This window comes from Tenrec ecaudatus, chromosome 9 (assembly GCF_050624435.1).
Source record: "Tenrec ecaudatus isolate mTenEca1 chromosome 9, mTenEca1.hap1, whole genome shotgun sequence".
Lineage (NCBI taxonomy): Eukaryota > Metazoa > Chordata > Mammalia > Afrosoricida > Tenrecidae > Tenrec > Tenrec ecaudatus.
In genome coordinates, this window is record NC_134538.1 from 145,553,857 (window position 1) to 145,562,669 (window position 8,813).

Sequence of the window (8,813 nt, forward strand, 5' to 3'; positions counted from 1 at the left end):
AGAAGAACTTCCTCATAGGATTTCTGAGGTTTGAATCTTTCCAGAAGCAGAAAGCCACATCCCTCTGCAACACAGTGACTGCAAAGTTTGAACTGTCAGCATTTTGATTAGCAGCCCACTACTTTAACCAGTGTTCTGCCAGAAGCCATTAGCTTATTTTCTGTTTGTTTTCTCTTTTGTTTTCCTCCTCATCACCCAATTGCAAATTTCTAGTATGCTATATTGGATGTTTATAAACACATTTAACTTGGTACATATCTTAGGGGAAAGCAATCAATATTTTACAATTAATTATTATTTTTACATTTTAAGGAGGTCTTTGTTTGAGAATATCCCTTAAGTTTAAGTTGTTATTATTTTTTCATTTTAGAGGAGGTCATTAAGTTTGAGAAGGTCTCTTTCTAAGCCTAAATATTGAGATCCTTTCAAGAATGGGTGTTGGAACTTGTCAAATGGCTTTTGCCATCTGTTGAGATGATCATGTATTTGGTTTTATCCCCTCCTATGGTTAACATGCCTTATAGAAAGAAATATATTCCAGATATTAAACCTTTGTTACTTTCCTGGAATAAACTATAATTGGTCATAGTCTATAATCGTTTGATATGTGGCTAGATTTGATAATCCTCTGTTAAAGATTTTTATATAATTAGCCATGAAGGATATTGGCCTATTGTTTTTGTTTCTTGTGAAGTATTTATCAAACATTGATGTTAGGATAATACTGGCCTAATGAAATAAAATATTTTTCAGAAAACATTCTTATAGACTCTTCAGCTCTTTACAACTACTGCTTACCTAGAATATATTTTTCCAACATTTCACTTTCATCTCATTCATGCTTCAGAATCAGAGAAGTCTCTCTCTAAGACAAGCTATAGTTGATTGGTAGTTTTTAGTCTTATTTTCAAATCACTCCATTTAATGTTTATCTCAATCATGTTTAATATAACTGTTGAGAAGGCTGAAGTTGTCTTTCCCACTCCCTATGCCTTTTATATATGTCCTGCCTTGTTTGCTCCATAATTGTGTTTTAGTTAACAGTTGTAATAACCTCTGTTGATAATGTAACTGTTATTTTTGAGGAATATTCTTAGCATGTGTCCTAGAAATTAACTGGTGATCCAGTGATAGACTTCTCAAGCTCCCAGTGGGCGACAGGGCTTTGATTCCCAAGTAACACAGCACAATTTCAGCCACCACCCATTTGTCTAGAAACAACCCCACCCCCACCCCCACCCCCCAGTGCTTTCTAATCCAGACTCACTGCTACCCTGGTGGTTAGCAGCTCACAGGTACCTCCACCATCCATCAGTGGAGATTCCTCTGTTGCTATGATACCGATCAGGTTTCAATGGCATGCTAAGGCATTTTAGGAAGAAAGTCCTGGGGAGCCACTTCTGAGAACCACCTCGGGATCACAACGTCCTGCTCCGCCATCAATCATAGGAATTAGGCAAGAGTGGGCAGCGTTTGATTGTAGTGTGTGCGCACGATGTTGCCACAGGCCTGGAGTTGGGAGCTGACTCACTAGCTGCTAACAACCTATATGCATGTACATGAGTAAGCACACACAGGCAAATCCGTGTAATATCCTTTGCTGTTATATTACCCATTGGTGCTTTACGTTTTGTGTATATAGAGCAATCCTTCTCATCAAATTTGTGAAACATACAGCTTTGTCCCCCAAAATATATTTGATGCAGACCCTTTGGCTCTCCTATCTTCCCAGAGTCTGATTACACGTCAGCAGACCCGCTTGGAGTAGTCCCCTAAGTCTCTGAGGCTCTCAGGCCTGGCACTTACGTCAGGGAGTCAGCTGGCACACAGGTGAGACTTGCTTCTTTGATTTCCTCTCTCTTCAAGTCCCACTGCTCTGTGCCCGAAGGCCGAAAACTAACACTTTCCCATTTCATTCACGCATTGTCCTATTTCCCACGTACTGATGGTGGGAGAGAAATTCTCATAGTAATTAATGGTACTGCATGGCTTAAAATCAGGAAAGGTGAATGTCGGGGTTGTATCCTCTCACCGTGTTTATGTACTCTGTGCACTCAGAAGAAGCTGGGTTATATGAAGAAGTACACAGTGTCAGGATTGGAGGAAGGCTCATTAGCAACTTTGGGGATGCAGGGGATATGAACATGCTTGTTAAAAGTGAGAGGACTCTCAGCACTTGCTGATCCAGGACCAGTGCTCATGGAAGTGGCAGTCAAGAGATCAAAAGATGTATTTCGCTGGGTTAAGTCTGCTGCACAAGATCTCTTTAGAATTTTAAAAACCCATTTGGTTCTTTGAGGACTAAGGAGTGCCATACCCTAGCCATGGTATTTTACGTTGCCTCATCTGCCTCTGAAAGTTGGAAAATGACTAGGAAAGACAGAAGAAGAATCTATGTGTTTGGACAGTGGTGCAGTTTGCAGAAGATTGAAAGTACCATAAACTGTCAAAAGGGCAAGCACAACTCTCTTGGAAGAAGTATGGCCAGAATGCACCTTAGAGGCAAGCGTGGGGACACCCTGTCTGATATAATTTGGACAATGTGTCAGGAGAGATCAGTCTCTGGCAAATGCCATCATCTTGGCAAAGTGGAGGGGTAGTGAAAAAGAGAAAGGCCCTTCATGAGATGGACTGACACTCTGGCAGCAACAATGGGTTCTGTGGTTTGTGTTATGAGATGCCATTAAGTCGATTCCAACCCATAACGACCCTGTGTCCAAGGAAAGAAACGCTGCATAGTCCTGCGACACGCTTAGCACGGGCATACTTGGCCTGTGCCCACTGAGAATGGCCCAGACCTGACCCGTTTCCTTCTGCTGTGAACAGCGTTGCCGTAGGTCAAAACTGACTGGGAAGCGTCTGACAACAACAACAACAAAGGTCCCCATATTTTGGTTTTTCTTTTTCTTTATATGGATTGTTACACCTTTCCCTCTCCATTCTTTCATTCCAAAATAAGGGGTAGCTGTACTATTTCATTGAGTATTGGCAAAATCCTCATACCAACGCTTGCAAAAAATAAGAAGGAAAAAAGCATGTACACTTAACACAAATGTGCAAGGCACTCCGAGAAAAAGGACAGATGTAGAATACAAATGTTTTCTACAATAAAAATTAATGGTACCCAGCTAATTGTGTGGTTAAAATTCCATTTCATTCCTTCAAGTGAAAATACATACAAAGAATACAAGTAAGCGTTCTGGTTTGTTGTTATTGTTTTTCCCTGATGATTCGTGATTCTGTATCCCAGCCCATGTGATTCCATTGAATTCCCTACATCTGATGTCATTATTCTTTAACCGAGTCCACCATCACGGGTAGGGTTATGTGTCACCGTGGCTAAGATGTGATGTTGTGTTTTGACAGCCAGTAGGCTAATTGCTTTTCCATGATGTAATGTAGTCATCCTCATACTGCGAACTGATGGGAGCCGTCCCTCAGAACCCTCAGTTGAAAAGCCAATCCATTGGGAGCTTCAATTTGTTTCCTTGGAGATGGGGATGGCATCCAATATGCAGAGATGTTCTGGCAAAGCTTGCTCTCTAGATTCTGCACCTAGCTAATCATGCTCTGGCTTCTGGTCTGAGGCCTTGAGACAGCGACTTGCTGTCTCATGAACTGCCGTTAGGTTCATCAGCCACAGAAACCATCTGAGTCAGGAGAAGATTCTAACCTGATGCTTTCCCCGTGGGCTTGGGACCTTTGGACATGCCACTCTCCACAAAATCTCTCTCTCATCTATCTATCTATCTATCTATCTATCTATCTATCTATCTATCTATCTATCTATATCTGTATTGCCATATATCTCTTATATATATTTTATATGTATGTGTTCTTTTATTCATATTTAAATCAACACTTCACTGGTTTTGCTTCTCTAGAGAACTCACCCTGAGACATCCACCGGCCATAATACTATTGGAAATAATGACATCACACTGGCTTCACGTATAATGTTTTCAAATGGATAGTCTTTGATTGGTATTTCTAACTAAGCCTTTTTTTGCAGCCTGTTAAAACTCCTGCTGGTTTTATTTAAAACCACCAAAGCATATAAGCAAAAATATCACTACTTGTGGAAAGAGATTTTGAAGTGACTAAAAATTTTCAGTCTCTCTCACTGTTGGGAGGATACTCAAACTACTGCGATATTATTATAATTCTTCGATAAGAGACTCTCCTTGTTCAAATATATATATTTGAATGACTTCCTAGAACTTTGTGAAACTAATTTCTGGATCAGTATTATCTTACAAATCAGGTTAATTATTGCTTCACAGAAAATAGTAGAATGACTTAAGATATTTACACCACATTGAGACAAATGTGTTAGTCTAAACCAATGTTCAATTTCAAACCAGGTTTTAGGGATTTTAGTGGATAACTGATTCTTAAAACAAAATAATGTCTGTAGAAAAAATCACTGAAAGCCATCCTGTTTCTTAAAAATAGGCTAATGATCGAATATAGTAACACAAAGAGCTGTTTGAGATGATACTGGAAAATCCACCAACACAGCTAATGTTTACTTACTGTGATGAGTTGATTATTATTCATAGAAACATAGGGCAGAGTAGAACTTCTCCTGTGGTTTTCTGGTGCTATAAATCTTTACAGAAGCATGCAGTCTCATTTTTCTCCAGTGGATCAACTGGTGGGTTTGAACTACTGACCTTGTGTCTACCAGCCCAACACATAAACCACCAAATGACCAAAATTCATATCTAAAAATTACACTGCATTTAAAATATCCTCTTATAAAAATTGTAGCATTGAAACACTGCATTTACCTTGTATAACTTTGAATAACAATGTCATTCACATATTATTTGTATAAAATGAAATTCACCATTTAAAATAAGCAGCTGGTGTCTGTTTTAGTCCGTTGACTCCAGCACTGTCAACCATCACCACTCTTACTGAAGAACACTCAGCTCCCATAGTAACCCGTGCCCCTTAGCAACCTCACCCCATTCCTTCTTACCCCCAGACTGGGATGACTTCCACATATTTTCACAAAAATGCTTCCCTTTCTTTTTCAGTATGTAGCCATGAAGTATGTGTATCCTTGGCATGTCCAGCAGTCCGAACCCACCAGCAGCTCCATAGGGGAAGACAGAGATTTCTACTGCAAACAGGTACAGCCTCCGGAAGTCCCAGCGGAGTCTCTGTGAGTCAGCCTTCACTGGGTGGCAGTGAGTCTGGTTTCGTTTGCTGTCCCTCTTACATGTTCATTGCATTGGGAAGACAAGAATTGTATGCATGTGCATGATATTCATGTAAGAATATTGTGTGAGAAAAATGCACTAATTGATTTTCCATCTCCATTAGAATATTCTTATTCTGGATACTTTAGAACAACAGAATAATGCCCTAGGGGGTCATTTGTGACTAGCTCCTTACCTCCAATCTCTCTCCAGGTCTCATGTATCTCCCAAATATTTCTCCGATCTATTCATGTATCTCCAATCTACTTTTTGTTGTTTTTCTTAGATGTCACTGAGTCTGGGTTTTACTTGTAGTGATGACACGTGACAGAGTAGAACTGGCCACAGAAATCTCTAGACTAGAATCTCGATTAAAGCAGACTGCCAGCTCTTTCTCCCTCGTTGCTGGTAGGTGGCTTTGAACCACCAACCTTTGGTTAACAGCCAAATGCTTAGCCATTGTACTACCAAGGTTTTTGTCCAAACCTACCGTTATAAATCTATTTCAAACTTTCATGATCTTGTATGTAATTTATCATCTAATCTTTTGTTGATCCTTTTGTTGATATCTGCCTTTATTTGGTACCATTCTATCATATTTCTCAATAAGTTCCGTAAAAGAAAGAGGGCGGGACAAAAGAATTAATATATGGGTCTTCTTTATTGTACCTTCATGTATATTATATTGTTCTACACAGCATAGGTAAGTAAAACACATGTTTTGAATGCATATTTGAATGCAATAATCTTGGACCCCTAAACATAAGATTGGCAGTTTTAACCGATCAGCGGGTCTCACCATGAAAAAGAAGACTATGTGCTCCAATAAAGCTGTACAGTGTCACAATCCCTCTTTGCAGCTGCTGTGAGTTGGAATCGATCCATTTGCTGTGGTTTTTAGGAACATAACTGGAAGGGTATCCCCAGGCTTACTCTCCACCAGACTGTTACCATAGTAAATTTTCTAAATATTAACCCAAATATGCCCCTCATTCATGAACTCACTTACCCCTGGGCTTTGTATATGAAATTCATTTGATATCGGTTAAGAAAATTTTTTGTGTCCATTTTCACCATTCTTCCAAATTATCTAGTATCTAGCTCACTATCAACCATTCGATGTTTTATTCTTCTCTGGGAGGCAGTCCATTTATTTCCATATGTTTATGCAGAATACACCTATAACACTTGTTTGAGAATTCAGTCTCTGAAGCAAGAGAAGTACAATATTCCACTCTATAATAGAGCAAGTGAGCTCTATTGTGATTTTGATTTAGTATTTATTCCTCTTTTTTGAGAAAAGACCTTGCAGGCAAGTAGAAGTCTCTGTAGACTTCTCTGCACTTAGTACACATGTAATATATAATTGAATGAAAGCAACAACAACAAAAAGAGTGAGCCAAGACAGCACAGAAGACGTGACGGTGCTTTCAGGCATTTGTCCAGGTTTAATTTGAGAAGATATCCTCAGACCAAAGGTTTTTCTTTCCTAGCCAGGAAATTAAGTTGTGGTTTTTAGAATAAAATAGCTGATAAGTGAGACTTGTAGAAAACAAAGAATTAATATTTTAACTTTCATCTGTTGATAAACTAAAAATTACTTATTTCCAGCCAATGTTTTAAATAACATGTTCCCTGATTTCACCAATGAAATTAGTTAATATTATGCTAATTTGCATGAATTTGCATTTGTATATCTTACTCATAGAGTACTATCTGCAACTATGAATATAAATGGAAACCACTAACTAATAGTCTGGCTCTAGAAAGATATGGAAGCACTTGGAAATGCTTATTTTCTCTTTGTATCTGCATGGAAACAGACAAGCTAATTCACCTCTCTGAGCTTCAATATCCCGGTGTATAAAACAGGAATTTTCACATCTAATTCTCAAGGTTAGTTAAGGATTAGAACTGATGATGATGATAATGTCACTGATTGAAAATTACTACACATTTTAATGAAATAGATTTTCATTGCATCACCATACCGGGAGGCAGATCTGAATTTAGGCCATAACCAAGGCCATTCTAACTCTCATTTATTTGGTGGGTAGGTCTCTTCCAGCTTCTGATAGACCCAAACATCTCATCAATCTCGGGGATGCTTACTTACATTGCAACTGAAATGTTAGATGGAAATAGTTAAGTAGATAGGATGAAATTATTCAGTATTTCTCCATTACAAATTATATAATATTTGCATGTTGATTATATATCTTTTATGAGCTTGAGGAAGTTGCCTGATATGCCTGGCTTCTTTGGGCTCTTTTATTATTAAAAATAGGTATTGTTTTTAGATGCCCTCGAGAGGGTTCCAGCTCATCGTGGCACACAATTATTGTTAGAGTCCATTGTAGTAGCGTCGATCTGTCTCACTGGGGTCAGTCTCTTTTCCACTGAACCCGTTACTGCATCAAACACGATGTCTTTTCCAAAACTAGGGGTCCATTGTAGCCTGTGCAAAGTATGTGCGTCCAAGTTTCCCCATCTTCCCTTCTAAGGAACATTCCGGCTGTTCTTCTAAGATAAATTTGTTCATTCCCCTGCCAGCCATCAGTGTAGTCAATATTCTTCCCCAAGCCTGTGATCCAAAGGTATCAGTGCTTCCTTTGGCCTTCCTGATTCACTGGCCAGTTTTTTTCAGGCACATAATTCAAATATGAGCAGTGTGACTCATGATCGACAAGATTCAGCATATACATTCCTGCAACAAAGGGACCTGTGAAGACTTAATAAAGAGCAGTAGGACATTCCTTGCTACCAGGGAATACTAGTTTTAAATATTATAATTTTACTTATAAGATAGTATGACTGAAATTTTAATCAAAAATGGTCATCAAAATGGCAAAGAGGAATGGAATCAGAAAAAGGGTGGGGGGAGTGTAAAAGGGTGGTTTCAATGGTCCATTTTACTTCCCAATTAAAACATTAATGTTTGCAGGTGTGTATGTTTCATGATGGGTTGGATTTGATATAACAAGCAGTTCCTAATGAAATGAAATTAATAGCCTTAGTAATTTCATTATTTTATATATTATATGATCTATTCCATAAGAACCCATTTGGCCATGTTTGCATTGAGCATATGATAGCAAATAGAGAAACGCACGGCAGGTTCCTCTGCCATTGACCAACACAGAGCAATGCAGCACAACAAGCCAGCTGACAACCAACTGACAAGCAATTCCGAAGGACATCAGAGAAAATGATGTTGGCCTGAAAATTGTAATTATGAAAAGCAGGTAATTAATTTATTTGGCTATCATTACTGTGTCTGCTACTCATCGGGGGCTTCTCTAAATATCATGTTATTGCCTTTATTAACCTTCTGCAGGGGCAGTAATTTACTTAATCTGGTCCTTGTAACCCAAGACTCTGTAACTCCTACCAAATGTCCTTTTCCTGCGTGCTTCTGGGTAAGAAAGCAGGGGAAGGCACGGATGGGATTCCCTGTGAGTAATTGTTACTGGATTCATTGTATTTGTTATTTTTCTGTGTATAACATGAGCTCTCTAAGAAGTAGGAGGAGGATCTCACTTCCAGAAATAATCAGGAGTGAAATGAGTCTCTTGTCCACTGAGAGCCCTGTAGAGTAAACCT